General features: G+C 43.1%; 1 long non-coding RNA gene across 1 annotated transcript in view; it reads left to right on the forward strand.

Moving 5' to 3' along the window:
• The window catches only part of LOC121533788, a 43,512-nt gene extending 31,942 nt beyond the window's left edge, over positions 1 to 11,570 (forward strand). The window contains exon 3 of the long non-coding RNA XR_005994507.2: positions 9,490 to 11,570. This is a non-coding gene — a long non-coding RNA (uncharacterized LOC121533788). The remainder of the gene's footprint in view (positions 1 to 9,489) is intronic.
• The last annotated feature ends 15,267 nt before the right edge of the window (positions 11,571 to 26,837 follow it).

Below are 26,837 nucleotides of genomic sequence, written 5' to 3' on the forward strand. Positions count from 1 at the left end.
TGGGACATTTTTTATTACATTTACATTTTAGTCATTTAGCAGACGCTCTTATCCAGAGCGACTTACAGTTAGTGAATACATATATTTTTTATACTGGCCCCCCGTGGGAATCGAACCCACAACCCTGGCGTTGCAAACGCCATGCTCTATCAACTGAGCTACATCCCTGCCGGCCATTCCCTCCCCTACCCTGGGCCAATTGTGCGCCGCCCATGAGTCTCCCGGTCGCGGCCGGCGGCGACAGAGCCTGGATTCGAACCGGGATCTCTAGTGGCACAGTTAGCACTGCGATGCAGTGCCTTAGACCACTGCGCCACTCAGGAGTACTATTTTATAATTTCAAGGATAACTTCTGGGACATTTTATTGCTGTAACTTGTGGTCTTAACATTTACATTTTAGTCATTTAGCAGACACTCTTATCCAGAGCGACTTACAGGAGCAATACGGGTTAAGTGCCTTTGGTTCTGTTTCATCAGACCAGAGGACATTTCTCCAAACAGTACGATCTTTGTCCCCATGTGCAGTTGCAAACCGTAGTCTGGCTTTTTTATGGCGGTTTTGGAGCAGTGGCTTCTTCCTTGCTGAGCGGCCTTTCAGGTTATGTCGATATAGGACTCATTTTATTGTGGATATAGATACTTTTGTACCTGTTTCCTCCAGCATCTTCACAAGGTCCTTTGCTGTTGTTCTGGGATTGATTTGCACTTTTTGCACCAAAGTACGTTCATCTCTAGGAGACAGAACGCATCTCCTTCCTGAGCGGTATGACGGCTGCGTGGTCCCATGGTGTTTATACTTACGTACTATTGTTTGTACAGATGAACGTGGTACCTCCAGGCATTTGGAAATTGCTCCCAAGGATGATCCAGACTTGTGGAGGTCTACAATTTTTTTTCTGAGGTCTTGGCTGATTTCTTTTGATTTTCCCATGATGTCAAGCAAAGAGGCATTGAGTCTGAAGGTAGGCCTTGAAATACATCTACAGGTACACCTCCAATTGACTCAAATTATGTCAATTAGCCTATCAGAAGCTTCTAAAGCCATGACATCATTTTCTGGGATTTTCCAAGCTGTTTCAAGGCACAGTCAACTTAGTGTATGTAAACATCTGACCCACTGGAATTGTGATACAGTGAATTATAAGTGAAACACCACTCTCAACGTCAACAGTGAAGAGGCGACTCCGGTATGCTGACCTTCTAGGCAGAGTTGCAAAGAAAAAGCCATATCTCAGACTGGCCAATAAAAAGAAAAGATTAAGATGGGCAGCATCCCGGAGTCGCCTCTTCACTGTTGACGTAGAGACTGGTGTTTTGCGGGTACTATTTAATGAAGCTGCCAGTTGAGGACCTGTGAGGCACCTGTTTCTCAAGCTAGACACTCAATATGTTTGTCCTCTTGCTCAGTTGTGCACCGGGGTCTCCCACTCCTCTTTCTATTCTGGTTAGAGCCAGTTTGCGCTGTTGTGTTTAGGGAGTAGTACACAGCGTTGTACGAGATCTTCAGTTTCTTGGCAATTTCTCGCATGGAATAGCCTTCATTTCTCAGAACAAGAATAGACTGACGAGTTTCAGAAGAAAGTTCTTTATTTCTGACCATTTTGAGCCTGTGATTGAACCCACAATTGCTGATGCTCCAGATACTCAACTAGTCTCAAGAAGGCCAGTTTTATTGCTTCTTTAATCAGCACAACAGTTTCCAGCTGTGCTAACACAATTGCAAAAGGGTTTTCTAATGATCAATTAGCCTTTTAAAATGATAAACTTGGATTAGCAAACACAACGTGCCATTGGAACACAGGACTGATGGCTGCTGATAATGGGCCTCTGTACGCCTATGTAGATATTCCATAAAAAATCAGCTGTTTCCAGCTACAACAGCCATTTACAACATTAACAATGTCTACGCTGTATTTCTGATCAATTTGATGTTATTTTAATGGACAAAAAAATTGCTTTTCTTTCGAAAACAAGGACATTTCTAAGTGACCCCAAACTTTTGAACGGTAGTGTATATTTCTTACTTCAGTTTATTTGAGTAAATACTTTCTTAACACTTATTTTTCTTGAAACTGCATTGTTGGTTAAGGGCTTGTAAGTAAGCATTTCACTGTTAGGTCTACACTTGTTGTATTCGGCGCATGTGACAAATAAAATGTGATTTGATTTGATCTCTCTTTATTGCGCAATAGGCCTCGGAGGTGTAGGCTGAGGCTCAGAATCAGAAGAATAATCATCAGCGATTTCATGATTAATTTCTTCCCCACCTATCTGAGTCGTTTCACTCAGATTCTGTATACTATGCACGCTCTCACTGTGTACACCAAGTAGGCCAGAGTAGACTGATAACACTGCTTGGACTGCTGTTCTTCATTCACAATTGGTGGTTACATAATTATGCATCATTTGCTTCCTTTCGCTCATCAACTCACCCATTCTCCGCCGTTATACTACTTAATTTAGTTAATCTGTTATATGTGTGAATTATTTTTGGTATAGTTTAGGTTCAGTTTCAAAGCAATTATCACGGCACTTTCAAATGTGACCGACCGGCTCGATTCGGTCTTATGTAGCTAAATTTTAAATGGTGTTTTTTACATTGGATAAAAGTAGCGACTCTGAGCTACAAAATGGTATATCCTACACTACAGTTGAGGAACAATGGGAAAGTAATTCTGCTTTGAAAGTTGTTAAACTTGTAACCTCACTTTTGAGAAAATGGCCCTTGAATGTTTTGGTAAACCTACTGGAGAGCTATTTTTTGTCTACACCCATTCAGCATCGTTCACACCCTCTTAAGCCTAAGCCCCACCCATCTCTTTAAGGATTCACATGTGAGGCCATGTACTAAACAACCAAAGATTTCAAGACTAAAGGCTGGTTTATACTACGTCTATCGACAGTTGTCGCAGTGACATCATGAACATTCTATTGTTGTCAGACATCAAACTTGTCATTGTCGTTATGAAAAAGTATAAACACAAAAACTACAGGCTGCATGACATCAGCAGCCTGGTGGACCAACATAGCATAAATAGTGTATTTTAACACCAATAAACCCACCCGTTTAAAAATGAATTTAGTATATGTCAATTTAGCAAACCAGGCAACTAAAAGCAACTTTCTAAACAATGTTTTGGTTCGTTTCTAGCTTGTTAGCTAGCTAGCTAAAGTTAAGTTATCTGGCTAGCCAGTTCAAATAATGACCATATCATGTAGCTGACGTCTTCACCTTAGCTCATTTGTCTTCATTATTACAGGAAAATAAACTCTCAACAAGATCATTATTTACAAGTTAATGGTGAGCCAATTACAGAAAATAGCTTACGGTTGTGAATGTGCTGAAATAAAAGCAGGGCATTCTACCAAAGAATTTTAGAACTTGGACACTGTCTCATTGGCCTAGCGTTATATCCTAATTTGACTTTGGTGCAGGTCATGTTCTTCACATTACCGTCTCTGGTAAACATGTACTATATCGAATAAAATCAAAGTTTATTTGTCACATGCACAGGATACAGAAGGTGTAGTGAAATAGTTACTTGCATAGTGGAGTCTTTTGTTTAGACATGTAGCTAGTTAGTTAGCTAAACAATTAACCATAATCCCAACTCATAACATTACTACCCTGCATGAATCTGCAGGTAACTAACCAACCAGGTTTAATGTTAGCTAGCTAGCTAACATTAGGCTATAACTAGTAATGAAAATGGCTCTGAGATATGAATAACATTACTACACAGATCATACAAGTAACATTAGCTAGCGAGCAAGCCAGCTAACATTAGCTAGCTAGCTAACAGTATGCTTTAACTTGCAATGAAAACATATTTCTGACAAAATTAGATATGTATAATATCTGAAAATGTAGCTAGCTAGACTATCTTACTTGTATACATGGATGGACACTTCTCCCTTTCTGTCATGGTTGCCCTTAGTTTGAAGATGTAACCCCGAGACAGATGTTTTATACAACAGCTTTCTGTGTGTTCTCTTTTCGACTCCCTCTGCATATTTGCAATCAAACGCCAGAATTTTCTCCATCTCCTTAGCTATCATACTCTAATTCCACCGGGCATTCCCACTGATTTCAAAACTTGGTCCTCCAGAAAGTGGAGAGCAACACTTTTGCAGTTCTACTACGTGATGTCTTTAAAAAAAAAAAAAACGCGTTAGAAAGGATTACCTACACATACTGACCAGCTCATTTTATAGACAGAAGCGTGCTACATGGCAACTCATCTCTCGGCATGTCCAGCCCATCCATTATCTCAGCCAATCATGGTTAGCGGGAAGGTTCCTGTCTTTTTCCATGGCTAAACCAACTAGGCTCGTAATTTAACCATTTCATTTGTATTTACATATGGCATACAAGTTTGTTATTAAGGCACATTAAAGTTCACATGTTCCAGAAGGCATTTCTGCCAAAAAGACATTCAGCATGAGTATAGGGAAGGGCACTCGACTCTGCTAAAGGAAATGGATAATAAGACGATAGTTGGCGCTGTATTGTTAGAATTCAGTGCAGCCTTTGATGTCATTGATCATAATCTCTTATTGAAAAAACACTTGTTATGGTTTACATTACCTGCCATCACATGGTTGGAGAGTTACTTATCCAATAGAACTCAGAGAGTATTCGTCAATGGAAGCTTCTCTAACATCAAATATGTACAGTGCGGTATCCCTCAGGGCAGTTGCCTTGGGCAGTTACTTTTCTCAATTTTTAGATTTGCCACTTGTCTTACAAGAAGCTAAAATGACTACGTATGATGATGATTGAAAATGGAGAGAGGTACAGTGCCTTCCGAAAGTATTCATATCCCTTGACATTCCACATTTTTTTGTGTTACAGCCAGAGTTCACAATGGATTTAATTGATCTACACACAATACCCCATAATGACAAAGTGAAAACATGTTTTTAGAAATGTTTGCAAATTTCTAGAAAATTAAATACTGAAATATCTCATTTATCTCAATACCATTGTAGAAGCACCTTTGGAAGCGATTACAGCTGTGAGTCTTTCTAGGTAAGTCTCTTTGAGCTTTCCATACCTGGATTGTGCAACATTTGCCCATTATTATTTTGAGACATTTTCAAACACTGTCAAATTGTTTGTTGATAATTTTTAAGTAGATTTAAGTCAAAACTGTAACTCGGCCACTTAGGAACATTCACTGTCTTCTTGGTAAGAAACTCCAGTGTAGAATTGGCCTTGTGTATTAGGTTATTGTCCTGCTGAAAGGGGAATTCATCTCTGTGTCTGGTGGAAAGCAGACTGAACCAGGTTTTCCTCTAGGATTTTGCCTGTGCTTAGCTCCATTCCGTTTATTTTTTATCCTGATGAACTCCCTAGTCCTTCACTATTACAAGCATACCCATAACATGATGCAGCCATCACTATGCTTGAAAATATGGAGAGTGGTATTCAGTAACGTGTTGTATTGGAATTTTCCCCAAACATAACACTTTGTATTCAGGACAAAAAGTTAATTGCTTTGCCACATTATTTGCAGTATTACTTAAGTGCCGTGTTGCAAATAGTTACTCCACAATACTAACCTAATTGACGGAGTGAAAAGGAAGCTTGTACAGAATAAAATATTCCCAAACATGCATCCTGTTTGCAATGAGGTACTAAATTAAAACTGCAAAAAATGTGACAAAGAAATTAACTTTGTCCTGAATACAAAGCGTTATGTTTGGGGCAAATCTAACACACATCACTGAGTACCACTCTTCATATTTTCAAGAATGGTGGTGGCTGAGGTCCAGTAAAATTAAGGCAGTTATACATTTTAAAACCATTACAATACATTCATAACAGATTTCACAACATATTAAGTGTGTGCCCTCAGGTCGTTACTCTACTACCACATATCTATAACACAAAATCCATGTGTACATGTGTGTATGTTATTGTGTGTTTGTATGCATGTGTCTATGTTTGTGTTGCATCACAGTCCTCACTGTTCCATAAGGTGTATTTTTATCAGTCTTTTAAATGTAATTTTTACTGCTGGCATGAGTTACTTGATGTGGAATAGAGTTCCATGTAGTCATGGCTCTATGTAGTACTGTGCGCCTCCCATAGTCTGTTCTTGACTTGGGGACTGTGAAGAGACCTCTGGTGGCATGTCTTGTGTGGTATGCATGGGTGTCCGAGCTGTGTGCCAGTAGTTCAAACAGACAGCTCGGTTCATTCAACATGTCAATATCTCTCACAAATACAAGTAGTGATGAAGTCAATCTCTCCACTTTGAGCCAGGAGAGATTGACATGCATATTATTAATGTTAGCTCTCTGTACATCCAAGGGCCAGCCGTGCTGCCCTGTTCTGAGCCAATTGCAATTTTACTAAGTCCCTCTTTGTGGCACCTGACCACACGACTGAACAGTAGTCCAGGTGCGACAAAACTAGGGCGTGTAGGACCTGCCTTGTTGACTTCTCCCCATCCTAGCTAGTGTTGTATCAATATGTTTTGACCATGACTGTTTACAATCCAGGATTACTCCAAGCAATTTAGTCTACTCAACTTGCTCAATTTCCACATTATTCATTACAAGATTTAGTTGAGGTTTAGGGTTTAGTAAATGATTTGTCCCAAATACAGTGCTTTTAGTTTTGGAAATATTTAGGACTAACTTATTCCTTGCCACCCATTCTGAAACTAACTGCAGCTCTTTGTTAAGTGTTGCTGTCATTTCAGTTGCTGTGGAGAGGCTTCCATTAAAGAACACCTTCTGTGTTCTGTTAGACAGGTAACTCTTTATCCACAATACAGCAGGGGGTGTAAAGCCATAACACATTTGTTTTTCCATCAACAGACTATGATCGATAATGTCAAAAGCCGCACTGAAGTCTAACAAAACAGCCCCCACAATCTTTTTATCATCAATTTCTCTCAGCCAATCATCAGTCATTTGTGTAAGTGCTGTGCTTGTTGAATGTCCTCCGCTATTATCCTCAGTAATTTTCGATCTAAGTTGTCAGACCCCAGTGACTTGTCATTGTTGATAGACAACAATACTTTTTTTTACCTCTTCCACACTTACTTTACGGAATTCAAAATGACAATGCTTGTCTTTCATAATTTGGTCAGATATACTTGGATGTGTAGTGTCAGCGTTTTTTTGCTGGCATATCATTCCTAAATTTGCTAATCTTGCCAATGAAAAAATTATTAAAGTAGTCGGCAATATCAGTGGGTTTTGTGATGAATGAGCCATCTGATTCAATGAATGATGGAGCGGAGTTTGCCTATTTGCCCAAAATTTCATTTAAGGTGCTCCAAAGCTTTTTACTATCATTCTTTGTCTGTTTCATAGTGTAGTTTCTTCTTCTTTTTATTCAGTTTAGTCACATGATTTATCAATTTGCAGTACGTTTGCCAATCGGTTGTGTGTGTAGATCGTTGACAAAAAATGACATATAAATACATTTTGATCTGACTTTGTAACACAACAAAACATGGAAAAAGTCAAGGGGTGTGAATACTTTCTGAAGGCGCAGTAATTTGCCAACATCGTAACTGGAACTGGAGTTGCTGACATCTTTCTTCCCGAAGATTGATGCCAGCTTTTGTATTCTAGCAACATACTGTTTGAACGTACAATTACAATGATAATTACATATGCATAACCCATATTTCAATATTCTTACAAAAACTGCATTCCCACCCCCACCCCTAAAGTCATAGTATCAAGGCAGGTCGCCTGTCAAGTCAGTCAGTCAGTAATCGCTGTATACAGTACCTTCAAAAATAATTCAGACCCCTTGACTTTTTCCACATTTTGTTACATTACAGCCTTATTCTACAATTGATTAAATTGTTTTTTTCATCATCAATCTACACACAATACCCCATAATGACAAAGCAAAAACAGGTTTTTAGAAATGTTTGCTCATTTATTAAAAATAGAAAACTGAAATATACATTTACATAAGTATTCAGACCCTTGTCTCAGTACTTTGTTGAAGCACCTTTGGTAGCGATTACAGTATCGACTCTTCTTGGGTATGACGCTACAACCTTGGCACACCTGTATTTGGGGAGTTTCTCCCATTATTCTCTACAGATCCTCTCAAGCTCTGTCAGGTTGGATGGGGAGCATTGTTGCACAGCTATTTTCAGGTCTCTCCAGAGACGTTAGATCGGGTTCCAGTCCGGGCTCTGGCTGGGCCACTCAGGGACATTGAGACTTGTCCCGAAGCCACTCCTGCGTTGTCTTGGCTGTGTGCTTAGGGTCGTTGTCCTGTTGGAAGGTGAACCTTCGCCCCAGTCTGAGGTCCTGAGTGCTCTGGAACATATTTTCATCAAGGATCTCTCTGTACTTTTCTCCGTAAATCTTTGCCTCGATCCTGACTAGTCACCCAGTCCCTGCTGCTGAAAAACATCCCCACAGCATGATACTGCTACCACCATACTTCACTGTAGGGATAGTGCCAGGTTTCCTCCAGACGTGGCGCTTGGCATTCAGGCCAAATATTAAAATCTTGGTTTCATCAGACCAGAGAATCTTGTTTCTCATGGTCTGAGAGTCTTTAGGTGCCTTTTGGCAAACTCCAAGCGTTCTGTCATGTGCCTTTTACTGAGGAGTGGCTTCCGTCTGGCCACTCTACCATAAAGGCCTGATTGGTGGAGTGCTGCAGAGATGGTTGTCCTTCTGGAAGGTTCTCCCATCTCCACAGAGGAACTCTAGAGCTCTGTCAAAGTGACCATCGGGTTCTTGGTCACCTCCCTGGCCAAGGCCCTTCTCCCCCGATTGCTCAGTTTGGCCGGGCGTCCAGCTTTAGGAAGAGTCTTGGTTGTTCGAAACTTCTTCCATTTAAGAATGATGGAGGCCACTGTGTTCTTGGGGACCTTCAATGCTTCAGACATTTTTTGGTACCCTTCCCTACATCTGTGCCTCGACACAATCCTTTCTCAGAGCTCTACAGACAATTCCTTCGACCTCATGGCTTGGTTTTTGCTCTGACATGCACTGTCAACAGTGGGACCGTATATAGACAGCTGTGTGCCTTTCCAAATCATGTCCAATCAATTGAATTTACCACAGGTGGACTCCAGTCAAGTTGTAGAAACATCTCAAGGATGATCAATTGAACCAGGATGCACCTGAGCTCAATTTCAAGTCTCATAGCAAAGAGTGTGTATACTTATGTAAATAAGGTATCTGTTTTTTATTTTGAATTAATTTGCAAAAATGTACATTTTGTCATTATGGGGTATTGTGTGTAGATTGATGAGAATTTTAGAATAAAATGTACATTTTTAAAACCTAGTTCCGTAACCATCTCACTTGTTAGCTGGCAATGAACTATGTGGCCATTGAGGACAGTAGTGTCAATCAGATGGAAAAATATATTACCACTTGGTGGTACATGCCACAAAGCTGTTTATCATGTCTGCCTTATCCACTGACTCCATTTTGCGATTATAGTCAAGCACACGGTCTGATTTGATCTTTCTCTCTCCCTTCAGGTGGTCCACCTTCCCTGTGGCTTGCTCTTCTCCTGTAGCTCCAAAGCATAACGATTGGTCTCCTCCACTATGTCTCCCACCAGCTCCTCTATCAGAAACAGCTTGAAGCACTCCGCCTCAGAGGGAGATGGCAAGCGGCTTTGCGCTCCAGACTGGGACTCATCAAAGCCAACAGCAGGGCGAGGTGGGGTTAAATGACTGGCAGCCTTCCAGCTACCGCAGACCTCATGTACACGCTTCATCACCATCATCTTCAAAAGGAACCTGGGACTTTGTCGGTGGGCGAGCGGTCCTCAGATTCAGGGTTCTCAATGGCCAAAAGGTTGGGGGCAGTTCCTCACTGTCAGAATCTGATTCCTCACTTTCATACTCACTCATTGTCCGAATTTACACATTTGTGAGTTGTCTCTGTTTGAAAGACATTGCTAATGCTACATCTTAGCCCACTAGCTACATACAACACTGTATGGCCCCGAGTGAGTGTCAGGGGTGACGTGATTGGCTGTCTGCACCACCACTTATCAATTAATCTAACATAGCAGGCGTAAAAGAAAGGCCTGAACTAGATCCCCTACATACTGGTCTTGTCGAGAAGAAAAACAACTGTTGGGGGAGGTTCTCTTCTGCACTGTTCAACCAATCCAGTAAATGTGGAGGAGGAGTTCAAATGGAGTGTCACCTTGTTAACGTCCAAAGGCGGAAGTCGCATCACAGGTTCTCTTTTCATTTCCCCTGAAAACCGGAACATTCGGTTTTTGGGGACTCGGCAGAGGACATGTATCAGTAAATCTCTATCAGAAAATTGTTTGTGTGGTTATTATTTCTTTATTCACTGTTTTATTCACGTTTTCAAGTACTTGTGACAAATCATGCATTCCGATTCTTGCGTACATTTTAAAGGACGCATGTGTAAAATACTTATTTGAAGGTTGTACTGATTTTGATGAGCTAATGATAAACTAATTTCCGGCTATGTGCGCAACCATGTTTTTTGCCATTGTCATCATTTTAATGCATTCTGGGTGTCAGGTAAACATCTGTCAGACCAAAGATGTTATAACAAAACAAGACAAGGTGAAGGGATGTCTTTTGGGTAAACGTCCCGAAGTGAATGATGGGAAGTGAAAGATGGGAGTTACTTATCTTGTCCTATGAAACTCCCCAGACGACACACACTCCCTTCAACATGCATACTGCAAACAGACCCAACTCATCTTGTCACCTTGTCTTACCATTGGTTGACGCGTAAAAACAAATATGGTTGCGCGAACAAACTCTAGCCACTGTCGGATTACTTTGGACTTTTAGAAAGTGTTTTACTCAATTTAACTCACCCGTGATGTGATCAATTGTAAATACTAATTGCTATTATCTAATTCATATTATGGTTTCTTTCAGCCAAGAGTTAGCTAAATATGACCGCTTGTGTTGCTCAGTCTTTCCTCAGTCAGTGCTAGGACCAACACAACCTACCTTTTCCGAGTTGGATGATAATTGTTTTATGCTGTTGCTTCTTCTGTGAATGTCTGAACATCTGCATCCAAAAATATACTGCTCACATTGAGGACATACAGTTGTAAAGACTGTGTTTGTGCAAAATGTTTCTGTGAAAAAAACAGTGTGGCCAGCTCAAATGCTGACTGTTATGTCAATTGTAACTAGATGTTCTTATGAAGTGTTCTAATCACACTGCTGCAGGGATCACTGTAGAATGATCACACCTGTTTGATTGTATGCATCAAAAGGTTAATCAGCTGTGTTTGCTAGGGATTGGGGAAAAGTGTGACACCACTCCAGCCCCTGAGGATTTTGCTCTATTTTGGTAGATTCTGCTCTATCAGTAGAAAACATAGCCTGCATGGTGATACGTCAGCACTTACGACCAACAGCAGGACCAGCTAACTTGCCCACTCTAGCTAGCTAGCTGGCTATCACTATCAGTTTACAGAGTCACGTTTAACCAACAACAAAAAAACGATTACAATCTATTTGTGGACTAATTATTTCTGAGTGAGCGTGCACATTCTATTTCTGCATTCTGTAGATGAGACTGCTCTCCATTTCTTCTTAAATAAAATGTTTTATTGGCATCTAAAAACCTTGGTTTCAGTTCACTGTGGCAACAAATGAAAGCTATGCAAATTCACTATTTACCTCAAAGTGACTGCAAACTTACAGTATATTTGGACTCGATGGGATTCCTGAAGTTGGTAGATGTCTTGGTCAACTAGCTAACAAATATATGCTCTGTTTTGAAAGATAATTGTAGGAAAGCTAGATAATCATCAAGCCATGATTTTAACTCTCTCACCCATGATGAAGTATTCACTTCAAATTCTCAGCAGGGGTGTCTAAATATTTGTAAACAATGATTTAAACAATAGATCAAAGTGTGCAGTAGTTGGGCGCCTAGTGTGAATTGACGCAGTCAAATATTCGCTGTTGACACACGTCTTCCATTTGATTTGGGCTTAACCCTTTGACGCGTACGATCACATATTTGTGATCATTGTTGAGTGGTCCCTGCAGTATACCATCGCAAATAATGTATGTGATTAGAACAGTAGCAACAGAACATAGATGCAACAAACACGTCTAAACAGCATTGTTGGCTGAAAAGCATCTAAACAATGTTTTGTAGTGATGGGAAATAAAGGTCTTCACAACTTTATTCCTCAATTTGACCTTTTATTGTAGAAGATAAATGTGAACTTCATCATCCAAACATCACACGGAACACATCCACAGCTAAACTCATTCCATAAATCAGTCTAAATAATAGGTTGCGCTTACAAAAAACTAAACATAACAGCTAACAGCTAGACTTCTTTACAATGTACCACATCTCTGGTGAGCACAAGGGAGAAATGTAATATTGTTTAGAAAAGAGATGTGTCAGCTAAGCTAACAGCAGCTACATTCTTTATGATGGCAGCCATTACATTTACATTTACGTCATTTAGCAGACGCTCTTATCCAGAGCGACTTACAAATTGGTGCATTCACCCTATAGCCAGTGGGATAACCACTTTACAATTGTTTTTTTGTTTTGCCAGACAACAGTTAGCAGCTGCACATGGGGACAAAGATTGTACTTTTTGGAGAAATGTCCTCTGGTCTGATTAAACAAAAATATAACTGTTTGGCCATAATGACCATCGTTATGTTTGGAGGAAAAAGGGGCAGCTTGCAAGCCGAAGAACACCATCCCAACCGTGAAGCACGGGGGTGGCAGCATCATGCTGTGGGGGTGCTTTGCTGCAGGAGGGACTGGTGCACTTCACAAAATAGATGGCATCATGAGGAAGGAAAATTATGTGGATATATTGAAGCAACATCTCAAGACATCAGTCAGGACGTTAAAGCTTGGTCGCAAATGGGTCTTAAGGACAACAAATGGGGCTTAAGGACAACAAAGTCAAGGTATTGGAGTGGCCATCACAAAGCTCTGACCTCAATCCTATAGAACATTTGTGGTTAGAACTGAAAAAGCCTGTGCGAGCAAGGAGGCTTACAAATCTGACTCAGTTACACCAGCTCTGTCAGGAGGAATGGGCCAAAATTCACTCAACTTATTGTGGGAAGCTTGTGGAAGGCTACCCGAAACGTTTGACCCAAGTTAAACAATTTAAAGGCAATGCTACCAAATACTAATTGAGTGTATGTAAACTTCTGACCCACTAGGAATGTGATAAAATAAATAAAAGCTGAAATAAATCATTCTCTCTACTATTATTCTGACATTTCACATTCTTAAAATAAAGTGGTGATCCTAACTGACCTAAGACAGGGAATTTTTACTATGATTAAATGTCAGTAATTGTGAAAAACTGAGTTTAAATGTATTTGTCTGAGGTGTATGTAAACTTCCGACTTCAACTGTAGATCCGACTGGGAAATATATTTTTGAATGGTCATCCAACTCAGAATTCCAACTCGGGAACTCAGGCTTCTTTCTAGAGCTCTGACTTTCCAACCTGATGATCACTGACGTCATGATTTGACCTTGTATTCTTCCGAGTTCCTAGTCACTGTAAGTCAGTTGAGTGAACTATCACTTCACCTCATTTATTATAACATCTTTGGTCTGACAGACATTTACGTGACAAACAGAATGCATTGTAGAATGCATTGTATGATGTCAAACACAGTTGAAGTCGGAAGTTTACATACACCTTAGCCAAATACATTTAAACTCAGTTTTTCACAATTCCTGCCATTTAATCCTAGTAAAAATTCCCTGTCTTAGGTCAGTTAGGATCACCACTTCATTTTAAGAATGTGAAATGTCAGAATTATAGTGGAGAGAATGATTTATTTGAGCTTTTATTTCTTTCATCACATTCCCAGTGGGTCAGAAGTTTACATACACTCAATTAGTATTTGGTAGCATTGCCTTTAAATTGTTTAACTTTGGTCAAACGTTTCGGGTAGCCTTCCACAAGCTTCCCACAATAAGTTGGGTGAATTTTGGCCCATTCCTCCTGAAAGAGTTGGTGTAACTGAGTCAGGTTTGTAGGCCTCCTTGCTCACACGCGCTTTTTCAGTTCTGCCAACACCTTTTTCTATAGGATTGAGGTAAGGGCTTTGTGATGGCCACTCCAATACCTTGACTTTGTTGTCCTTAAGCCATTTTGCCACAACTTTGGAAGTATGCTTGGGGTCATTCCACTGCTCCTGGCCAACCGGAGAGGACGTGTTTTTCTCTGGCTGGAGGTAAGTAGGAGGTAAGCTACATGTAGTGTTGAGTAAAGCTTAACCATGTATTAGATCGTAGGTAGGTAGTTAGCTGTAGTTAGGTATTATATTTATTGTAGGTTAGTATTGTTGTTATTGTAGCTTTCCGTAGGTAATTGTGGATTAGTATCGAGGCACGAGGCTAGCTAGCTAGCGGGTAGCTATTGGTAACGATTAGCAACGCTGGAGAGCTGGCTCCAACGGTAATGTAGTCCTACCCAACGTTTAACTTTTGCTTAACCATGTATTAGATCGTAGGTAGGTAGTTAGCTGTAGTTAGGTATTGTATTTATTGTAGGTTAGTATTGTTGTTATTGTAGCTTTTCGTGGTTAATTGTGGGTTAGTATCGAGGCACGAAGCTAGCTAGCTAGCGGGTAGCTATTGGTAACGATTAGCAACGCTGGAGAGCTGGTTCCAACGTTTAATTATTATTATTTTTATTTTTTTTTTTTTTGCTGCGTTGTGAAGGGAACTCGACACGGACTTGAATTGTCTGTTTGGTGTGCTGACACACTCTTGGCAGTTTGTTGTGGCCAGGTGTTGATGCTAAGTTGTGTGTTAATGGATGCTAGCTTGCAGGTTGGCTACGGCGTCATAGCTAGGCTTCGTGGGTTGTTGTGGGTAGTTACTGTGTCTTGGCAGTGTCCTCGGCCGTGCCAGCTGTAGCACGAAGCTAGCTAGCTAGCCGTTCTTCAAACAGAGTCGACACAGTGGCCATTGCTAGCTACCCAACATGACCATTTGGCTGTACTGTAGTAGCTAACCACAATTTACTTGTCCTAGCTAGCCAACGTCTAATCATTGCTGCGTCATGTAAGGAACTTGACACAGACACGAATGATCTGTTTAGTGTGTTATCACAATATTGGTGGTTTGTTGTGACCAAGTGTTGGCGCTAAACGGTGTGTTATTGTTATTGGATGCTAGTCTGCTAGTTGGCTATGGAGTCATAGTTGGCTAGCTGAACAGAGTGGGTTGAGTCTATTCCTTTAAACATTGAACCGCTGTGGTTCACAACAATTCTGATTTCCAAAGGCGGAAGTTGGGAGAGTTTTTTTTAAATTTTATTTATTTTTTTTTAATTTTTTTTTTTTTTTTTTTTCGGGTGGTTCAGTGAAACAATTTTAGTTTCCGAGGTAGAAGTTTTGGTGAGGGGAGGCCCTGCTCTCTCCGCTCCCAGATGCTTAGCCCATTTCATTCCGATCTCCTCTGCATTTTTGTAGCCATTTGCTACAGCCTGTCAACTATGCCTCTGCCTATCCCTGTTCTCTCCTCTCTGCACAGGCTACACAAACGCACCACACCGCGTGGCTGCTGCCTCTCCAATCTGGTGGTCCCTGCACGCACCACCCACGTGGAGTTCCAGGTCGCAGGCAGCCTCTGGAACTGCCGTTCTGCTGCCAACAAAGCTGACTTCATCCCAGCCTATGCCAACCTCCAGTCCTCGACTTCCTGGCGCTGACGGAAACATGGATCACCACTGAAAACACCGCTACTCCTACTGCTCTCTCCTCGTCTGACCATGTGTTCTCGCATACCCGAGAGCATCTGGTCAGAGGGGTGGTGGTACAGGAATCCTCATCTCTCCCAAGTGGACATTCTCAATTTTTCCCCTAACCCATCTGTCTATCTCCTCATTTGAATTCCATGCTGTCACAGTCACTAGCCCATTTAAGCTTAATATCCTTGTCATCTATCGCCCTCCAGGTTCCCTTGGAGAGTTCATCAATGAGCTTGACGCCTTGATAAGTTCCTTCCCTGAGGATGGCTCACCCCTCACAGTTTTTGGGGGGATTTCAACCTCCCTATGTCCACATTTGACTCATTTCTCTCTGCCTCCTTCTTTCCACTCCTCTCCTCTTTTGACCTCACCCTCTCACCGTCCCCCTACTCACAAGGCAGGCAATACGCTTGACCTCATCTTCACTAGATGCTGCTCCTCTACTAATCTCACTGCAACTCCCCTCCAAGTCTCCGACCACTACTTTGTTTCCTTTTCTCTCTCACTCTCCTCCCACACTACTCACTCTGCCCCTACACAGATGGTAATGCGCCGCCGCAACCTTCGCTCTCTCTCTCCCACTACTCTCTCCTCTTCCATCCTATCATCTCTTCCCTCTGCTCAATCCTTCTCCCTCCAATCTCCTGATTCTGCCTCCTCAACCCTCCTCTCCTCCCTTTCTGCATCCTTTGACTCTCTGTGTCCCCTATCCTCCCGGCCGGCTCGGTCCTCCCCTCCAGCTCCGTGGCTTGATGACTCATTGCGAGCTCACAGAACAGAGCTCCGGGCAGCGGAGCGGAAATGGAAGAAAACTAAATTCCCTGCCGACCTGGCATCTTTTCCTCCCTCCTCTCTACATTTTCTTCATCTGTTTCTGCTGCTAAGGCCACCTTCTACCACTCTAAATTCCAAGCATCTGCCTCTAACCCTAGGAAGCTCTTTGCCACATTTTCCTCCCTCCTGAATCCTCCCCCTCCTCTCTCTCTGTGGATGACTTCGTCAACCACTTTGAAAAGAAGGTTGACGACATCCGATCCTTGTTTGTTAAGTCTAATGACACTGCTGGTCCTGCTCACACTGCCCTACCCTATGCTTTGACTTCTTTCTCCCTCTCTCTCCAGATAAGATCCTGCGACTTGTGACTGCAGGCCGCCCAACAACCTGCCCGCTTGACCCCATCCCCTCCTCCCTTCTCCAGACCATCTCCGGTGACCTTCTCCCCTACCTCACCTCGCTGATCAACTCATCCTTGACCGCTGGCCATGTCCCTTCCGTCTTCAAGAGAGCGAGAGTTACTCCCCTTCTCAAAAACCAACACTCGACCCCACTGATGTCAACAACTACAGACCAGTATCCCTTCTTTCTTTTCTTTCCAAAACTATTGAGCGTGCCGTCTTTAGCCAACTCTCTTGCTATCTCTCTCAGAATGACCTTCTTGATCCAAACCAATCAGGTTTCAGGACTGGTCATTCAACTGAGACTGCTCTTCTCTGTGTCACAGAGACTCTCCGCACTGCTAAAGCTAACTCTCTCTCCTCTGCTCTTGTCCTTCTAGACCTGTCTGCTGCCTTTGATACTGTGAACCATCAGATCCTCCTCTCCACCCTCTCCGAAATGGGCATCTCCGGCGCGGCTCACTCCTGGATTGCGTCCTACCTGACCGGTCGCTCCTACCAAGTGGCGTGGCGGGAAGCTGTCTCCGCACCACGTGCTCTCACCACTGGTGTCCCCCAGGGATCGGTTCTGGGCCCTCTCCTTTTCTCCCCTATACACCAAGTCACTTGGCTCTGTCATATCCTCACATGGCCTTTCCTATCATTGCTACGCTGACGATACACAACTAATCTTCTCCTTTCCCCCTTCTGATAACCAGGTGGCGAATCGCATCTCTGCATGTCTGGCAGACATATCAGTATGGATGACGGATCACCACCTCAAGCTGAACCCCTGGCAAGACGGAGCTGCTCTTCCTCCCGGGGAAGGACTGCCCGTTCCATGATCTCGCCATCACGGTAGACAACTCCGCTGTGTCCTCCTCCCAGAGTGCGAAGAGCCTAGGCGTGACCCTGGACAACACCCTGTCGTTCTCCGCCAACATCAAGGCGGTGACCCGCCCCCTGCAGGTTCATGCTCTACAACATTCGGAGAGTGCGACCCTGCCTTACACAGGAAGCGGCGCAGGTCCTGGTCCAGGCACTTGTCATCTCCCGTCTGGACTACTGCAACTCGCTGTTGGCTGGGCTCCCTGCCTGTGCCATTAAACCCCTACAACTCATCCAGAATGCCGCAGCCCGTCTGGTGTTCAACCTTCCCAAGTTCTCTCACGTCACCCCCCTCCTCCGCACACTCCACTGGCTTCCAATTGAAGCTCGCATCCGCTACAAGACCATGGTGCTTGCCTTTGGAGCAGTGAGGGGAACGGCACCCCTGTACCTTCAGGCTCTGATCAGTCCCTACACCCAAACGAGGACATTGCGTTCATCCACCTCTGGCCTGCTGGCTCCCCTTCCTCTGCGGAAGCACAGCTCCCGCTCAGCCCAGTCAAAACTGTTCGCTGCTCTGGCACCCCAATGGTGGAACAAGCTCCCTCACGACGCCAGGACAGCGGAGTCACTCACCACCTTCCGGAGACATTTGAAACCCCACCTCTTTAAGGAATACCTGGGATAGGCTAAAGTATTCCTTCTAACCCCCCCAAATTGTAAAGTGGTTATCCCACTGGCTATAGGGTGAACGCACCAATTTGTGAGTCGCTCTGGCTAAGAGCGTCTGCTAAATGACGTTAATGTGCCCTTGAGCAAGGCACTTAACCCTAATTGCTCCTGTAAGTCGCTCTGGTTAAGAGCGTCTGCTAAATGACTAAAATGTAAATGTAAATGGTCATTGTCCATTTGGAAGACCCATTTACGGCCAAGCTTTAACGTCCTGACTGATGTCTTGAGATGTTACTTCAATATATCCACATAATTTTTCTTCCTCATGATGCCATCTATTTTGTGAAGTGCACCAGTCCCTCCTGCAGCAAAGCAAATCAAATCAAATCAAATCAAACCCCCACAGCATGATGCTGCCACCCCCGTGCTGCACGGTTGGGATGGTATTCTTTGGTTTGCAAGCTATCCCCTTTTTCCTCCAAACATAACAATGGTCATTATGGCCAAACGGTTCTATTTTTGTTTCACCAGACCAGAGGACATTTCTCCAAAAAGTACGATCTTTGTCCCCATGTGCAGTTGCAAACCGTAGTCTGGCTTTCTTATGGTGGTTTTGGAGCAGTAGCTTCTTCCTTGCTGAGCGGCCTTTCAGGTTATGTCGATATAGGACTCGTTTTACTGTGGATATAGATACTTTTGTACCTGTTTCCTCCAAGGTCCTTTGCTGTTGTTCTGGGATTGATTTGCACTTTTCGGTAGCTAGGTTAGGACATCTACTTTGTGCATGACACAAGTAATTTTTCCAACAATTGTTTACAGACAGATTATTTCACTTATAATTCACTGTATCACAATTCCAGGTTATGTCGATATAGGACTCGTTTTACTGTGGATATAGATACCTTTCAGGTTATGTCGATATAGGACTCGTTTTACTGTGGATATAGATACTTTTGTACCTGTTTCCTCCAAGGTCCTTTGCTGTTGTTCTGGGATTGATTTGCACTTTTCGCACCAAAGTACGTTTTCGCACCAAAGTACGTTAATCTCTAGGAGACAGAACGCATCTCCTTCCTGAGCGGTATGACGGCTACGTGGTCCCATGGTGTTTATACTTGCGTACTATTGTTTGTAGAGATGGCATATTATTATTATTATGAACGTTGTACCTTCAGGCATTTGGAAATTGCTCCCAAGGATGATCCAGACTTGTGGAGGTCTACAATTTTTTTGATGTCAAGGAAAGAGGCACTGAGTTTGAAGGTAGGCCTTGAAATACATCCACAGGTACACCTCCAATTGACTCAAATTATGTAAATTAGCCTATAAGAAGCTTCTAAAGCCATGACATCATTTTCTGGAAATTTCTAAGCTGTTTAAAGGCACAGTCAACTTAGTGTATGTAAACTTCTAACCCACTGGAATTGTGATACAGTGAATTATAAGTGAAATAATCTGTCTGTAAACAATTGTTGGAAAAATTACTTGTGTCATGCACAAAGTAGATGTCCTAACCTAACTACAGTTTGTTAACAAGACATTTGTGGAGTGGTTGAAAAACGAGTTTTAATGACTCCAACCTAAGTGTATGTAAACTTCCGACTTCAACTGTAGTTGGCAAATAGCTTAGCATTAGCTCATCATAATCAGTACAACCTTCAAAAAAGTATTTTATGCACATCATATGTGTCCATTACAATCTTTGCAAGAATCGGAATGCATGATTTGTCATCAGTACTTGAAAACGTGAATAAAACAGTAAATACATTATGCGCCACACATACATACACATACAAGGCCTGCTCAGTATAATTGGTTGAGACTTTAGTAAGAGAGACCAGTATTCAAAATGCATAATTACGATAGTACAATAACCAATAATTGGTTGTCATATTAATAATGAGAAAAAAAATACTATACAATCCTACTGATACTGAACTCAATTAAAGAAAGTGTTGATGTGAATATTTCTTTATGGAGAAATGTTAATTAATGTCTCAATTGTACCCACACTATTGACTAATTTCTATTGTGACTGATGTTTAAATCTTGTCCTTTCTTAAACCTCAGAACCAACATTATAATGCTATTCAACAAAATGTCCTTTGACACATCCATTCAATTCATTTTAATGGCATTAAGAAATGTTTGAGGAAGTGTTTTTATGAAAAAAAGGAAGCGACAAATTGAATATGATTTAAATCAACAAACAAACCATTAAGCGTCACAGTCTAAACTAATTTACACATTAATAAACGACCCCAAGAGCTACAACTTTATTGTCTAGAGAGGGGAGTGAAAGTATGAGAATATAAAAAAAAAAACATTTTCATTTCAGTCATTAGTTTCTCATCTTTGATGATTGAATGAATGGGATAACACAAATGGGGAAGTGGAAAATATGGTCATGCTGTTTGATATTCCCTTACCCTACATTTGGTGATGCCAAACCCAAATCCTACAATGGTGCCGGGGGGGGATGGCTGCCGTTTTACGGGCTCCAAACCAACCGTGCTATTTTGTTAGTTTTTTTTCGCATCGTTTGTAACTTATTTTGTTGCTGCTACCGTCTCTTATGACCGAAAGGATCTTCTGGACATCAGAACAGCGATTACTCACCTCAAACCTGACCAAGATTTTTTATTTAATGAGTCCGACGTGAAGGATATACTGCTCTCAAGAGACCAGGCCCAAATCCCTGTCATTTGCATGCAGAAAAGGCGGAGATACAGAGGGAGAAGGTCGGGGTGTCTTGTTAGGATTCATAGGCGAGTGAGCAAATCGCCATTACCATCGGTTCTATTGGCCAACGTGCAATCACTGGAAAACAAACTCGATGATTTACGGTCGAGACTATCCTACCAACGTGACATTAAAATTGGTAGTATCTCATGTTTCACTGAGTCGTGGCTGAACGACGACACGGATATAGAGCTGGCTGGGTTTTCTGTGCATCTGCAGGACAGAGCAGCTACGTCTGGTAAGACGAGGGGCGGGGGTGTGTGTCTATTTGTAAACAACAGCTGGTGCGCAATGTCTAATATTAAAGAAGTCTCAAGGTATTGTTCGCCTGAGGATAAGCTGTAGACCACACTATCTACCAAGAGAGTTCTCATCTATATTATTCGTAGCCGTCTATTTACCACCACAAACCGATGCTGGCACTGACCGCACTCAACGAGCTGTATAAGGCCATAAGCAAACAAGAAAATGCTCACCCAGAAGCGGCGCTCCTAGTGGCCGGGGACTTTAATAAAGGCAAACTTAAATCCGTTGTACCTCATTTCTACCAGCATGTATAGCTAAACCTGCCTTAGTTAGCTCCTTTGTCCCTCCGCCCATACACTCAGAGACCGACTCAATTGATGCCTCTAGAGATACTATCTCTTTCATTGTTACCCAACGCTTAGGTTTACCTCCACTTTACTCATATCCTTCCATATCCTTGTCTGTACATAATGCCCTGAATCTTTTCTATAACACCCGGAAATCTGCCCCCCTTTATTCTATGTACCCAACGCACTAGAAGACCAGTTCTTAAAGCCTTTAGCCGTATCCTTATTCTAGTCCTCCTCTGTTCCTCTGGTGATGTAGAGGCTAACCCAGGGCCTGTAGCCCCCAGTATCACTCCTACTCCCCAGGAGCTATCATTTGATGACTTCTGTAATCGCAAAAGTCTTGGTTTCTTGCACATAAATATCAGAAGTCTACTTCCTAAGTTTGAGTTATTCACTGCGTTAGCACACTCTGCCAACCCTGATGTTCTAGCAGTGTCTGAATCCTGGCTCAGGAAGGCCACCAAAAATTCTGAAATTTCCATCCCCAACTATAACATTTTCCGTCTAGATAGAACTGCCAAAGGGGGTGGAGTTGCAATCTACTGTAGAGATAGCCTGCAGAGCTCTATCATACTATCCAGGTCTGTGCCCAAACAGTTTGAGCTTCTACTTCTAAAAATCCACCTTTCCAGAAATAAGTCTCTCACTGTTGCCGCTTGCTACAGACCCCCTCAGCCCCCCAGCTGTGCCCTGGACACCATATGTGAATTGATTGCCCCCCATTTATCCTCTGAGTTTGTACTGCTTGGTGACCTAAATTGGGATATGCTTAATACCCCAGCCATCCTACAATCCAAGCTAGATGCCCTCAACCTCACGCAAATTATCAACGAACCTACCAGGTACAACCCTAAATCCTTAAACATGGGTACCCTCATAGATATCATCCTGACTAACATACCCTCTAAATACACCTCAGCTGTCTTCAACCAGGATCTCAGCGATCACTGCCTTATTGCCTGCGTCCGTGACGGGTCTGCGGTCAAACGACCACCCCTCATCACTGTCAAACGCTCCCTAAAACACTTTAGCGAGGAGGCCTTCCTAATTGACCTGGCCCAGGTATCCTGGATGGATATAGATCTCATTCCGTCAGTAGAGGATGCCTGGTTGTTCCTTAAAAGTAATTTCCTCTCAATCTTAAATAAACATGCCCCATTCAAAAAATACAGAACTAAGAACCGATATAGCCCCTGGTTCTCCTCAGACTTGACTGCCCTTGACCAGCACAAAAACATCCTGTGGCGTACAGCATTAGCATCAAATAGCCCCCGCGATATGCAACTTTTCAGGGAAGTTAGGAACCAATATACACAAGCAGTCAGGAAAGCAAAGGCTAACTTTTTCAAACAGAAATTTGCATCCTGTAGCACTAACTCCAAAAAGTTTTGGGACACTGTAAAGTCCATGGAGAATAAGAGCACTTCCTCCCAGCTGCCCACTGCACTGAGGCTAGGAAACACTATCACCACCGATAAATCTACAATAATCGAGAATTTCAACAAGCATTTTGCTACAGCTGGCCATGCTTTCCATCTGGCTACCACTAACCCGGCCACCAACTCTGCACCCTCTGCTGCAACTTGCCCATGCCCCCCCGCTTCTCCTTCACACAAATTCAGACAGCTGATGTTTTGAAAGCGCTGCAAAATCTGGACCCCTACAAATCAGCTGGGCTAGACAATCTGGACCCTTTCTTTCTAAAACTAGCCGCCGAAATTGTCGCAACCCCTATTACTAGTCTGTTCAACCTCTCTTTCATAACGTCTGAGATCCCCAGAGATTGGAAAGCTGCCGCGGTCATCCCCCTCTTCAAAGGGGGTGACACTCTAGATCCAAACTGCTACAGACCTATATCCATCCTGCCCTGCCTTTCGAAAGTATTCGAAAGCCAAGTTAACAAACAGATCACCGACCATTTCGAATACCACCGTACCTTCTCCGCTATGCAATCCGGTTTCCGAGCTGGTCACGGGTGCACTTCAGCCACGCTCAAGGTCCTAAACGATATTATAACCACGATTGATAATAGACAGTACTGTGCAGCCGTCTTCATCGACCTGGCCAAGGCTTTCGACTCTGTCAACCACCGCATTCTTATTGGCAGACTAAATAGCCTTGGTTTCTCAAATGACTGCCTCGCCTGGTTCACCAACTACTTCTCAGATAGAGTTCAGTGTGTCAAATCGGAGGGCCTGTTGTCTGGACCTATGGCAGTCTCTATGGGGGTGCCACAGGGTTCAATTCTTGGGCCGACACTTTTCTCCGTGTATATCAATGATGTCGCTCTTGCTGCTGGTGACTCTCAGATCCACCTCTACGCAGACGACACCATTTTGTATACATCTGGCCCTTCATTGGACACTGTGTTAACAAACCTCCAAACGAGCTTCAATGCCATACAACAATCCTTCAGTAGCCTTCAACTGCTCTTAAACACTAGTAAAACTAAATGCATGCTTTTCAATCGAACGCTGCTAGCACCCGCCCACCCGACTAGAATCACCACTCTACTGGGTCTGACCTAGAGTATGTGGACAACTACAAATATCTAGGTGTCTGGTTAGACTGTAAACTCAACTTCCAGACTCACATAAAGAATCTCCAATCCAAAGTTAAATCTAGAATCGGCTTCCTATTTCGCAACAAAGCCTCCTTCACTCATGCTGCCAAACATGCCCTCGTAAAACTGACTATCCTACCGATCCTTGACTTCGGCGATGTCATTTACAAAATAGCCTCCAACACTCTACTCAGCAAATTGGATGTAGTCTATCACAGTGCCATCCGTTTTGTCTCCAAAGCCCCATACACTACCCACCACTGTGACCTGTACGCTCTTGTTGGCTGGTCCTCACTACATGTTCGTCGTCAAACCCACTGGCTCCAGGCCATCTATAAATCACTGCTAGGCAAATCCCCGCCTTATCTTAGCTCATTGGTCACCATAGCAGCACCCACCCGTAGTCTGCGCTCCAGCAGGTATATCTCACTGGTCATTCCCAAAGCCAACACCTCCTTTGGCCGCCATTCCTTCCAGTTCTCTGCTGCCAATGACTGGAACGAATTGCAAAAATCTCTGAAGCTGGAGACTCTTATCTCCCTCAATAACTTTAAGCATCAGTTGTCAGAGCACCTTACCGATCACTGCACCTGTACACAGCCCATCTGAAATTAGCCCACCCAACTACCTCATCCCTATATTGTTATTTATGTTGCTCTTTTGCACCCCAGTATCTCTATTTGCACATCATCTCTTGCACATCTAGCATTCCAGTGTTAATACTATTGTAATTATTCTGCACTATAGCCTATTTATTGCCTTACCTCCATAACTTGCTACATTTGCACACACTGTATATATATTTTCTGTTGTATTTCTGACTTTATGTTTTTTTACCCCATATGTAACTCTGTGTTGTTTTTATTGCACTACTTTGCTTTATCTTGGCCAGGTCGCAGTTGTAAATGAGAACCTGTTCTCAACTGGCTTACCTGGTTAAATAAAGGTGAAATAAAAAAAATAAAAAATAGAAAATGTCACAAGTGCAACCAGAGGAAAGAAAACTCGTCCTCCATTTGGCAAATCTGACCATCATTCTATCCTCCTGATTCCTGCTTATAAGCAAAAATTAAAGCAGGAAGTACCAGTGACTCGCTCAATACGGAAGTGGTCAGATGACACGGATGCTATGCTACAGGACTGTTTTGCTAGCACAGACTAGAATATGTTCCGTGATTCATCCAATGGCATTGAGGAATATACTTTCTCAGTCACCGGCTTCATCAATAAGTGCATTGACGATGTCGTCCCCACAGTGACCATACGTACATATCCCAACCAGAAGCCATGGATTACAGGCAACATCCGCACCAAGCTAAAGGCTAGAGCTGCCGCTTTCAAGGAGCGGGACACTAATCCGGACGCTTATAAGAAATTCTGCTATGCCCTCAGACAAACCATCAAACAGGCAAAGCGTCAATACAGGACTAAGATTAAATCCTACTACACCGGCTCTGATGCTCGTCGGATGTGGCAGGGCTTGCAAACTATTATGGACTACAAAGGGAAACCCAGCCGCGAGCTGCCCAGTGATGCGACCCTACCGGATTAGCTAAATGCCTTTTATGCTCAACTCGAGGCAAGCAACACTGAAGCATGCATGAGACCACCAGCCGTTCTAGATGACTATGTGATCACGCTCTCCATAGCCGATGTGAGCAATACCTTTAAACAGGTCAACATTCACAAGGCCGCGGGGCCATACGGATGACCAGGGCGTGTACTCAGAGCATGCGCGGACCAACTGACAAGTGTCTTCACTGACATTTTCAACCTCTCCCTGACCAATCTGTAATACCCACATGTTTCAAGCAGACCACCATAGTCCCTGTGCTCAAAAAGTGAAGGTAACCTGCATAAATGACTACCGCCCCGTAGCACTCACGTCTGTAGCCTTGAAGCGCTTTGAAAGGCTGGTCATGGCTCACATCAACACCATCATCCCGGAAACCCTACACCCACTCCAATTTGCATACTGCCCCAACAGATCCACAGATGATGCAATCTCAATCGCACTCCACACTGCCCTTTCCCATCTGGACAAAAGGAACACCTATGTGAAAATGCTGTTCATTGACTACAGCTCAGCGTTCAAAACCAGAGCGCCCACAAAGCTCATCACTAAGCTAAGGACCCTGGGACTAAACACCTCCCTCTGCAACTGGATGATGGACTTCCTGACGGGCCACCCCCAGGTGGTAAGGGTAGGCAACAACACATCTGCCACGCTGATCCTCAACACCGGGGCCCCTCAGGGGTGTGTGCTTACTCCCCTCCTGTACTCCCTGTTCACCCACGACTGCGTGGCTAAGCACGACTCCAACACCATCATTACGTTTGCTGACGACACAACAGTGGCCTGATCACCGACAATGATTAGACAGCCTATAGGGAGGAGATCAGAAACCTGGCAGGGTGATGCCAGGACAACAACCTCTCCCTCAATGTGAGCAAGACAAAGAAGATGATCGTGGACTACAGGAAAAGGAGGGCCGAACAGGCCCCCATTAACATCGACGGGGCTGTAGTGGAGCGTGTCGAGAGTTTCAAGTTC

This window comes from Coregonus clupeaformis, chromosome 18, assembly GCF_020615455.1.
Source record: "Coregonus clupeaformis isolate EN_2021a chromosome 18, ASM2061545v1, whole genome shotgun sequence".
NCBI classification, from domain to species: Eukaryota; Metazoa; Chordata; class Actinopteri; order Salmoniformes; family Salmonidae; genus Coregonus; species Coregonus clupeaformis.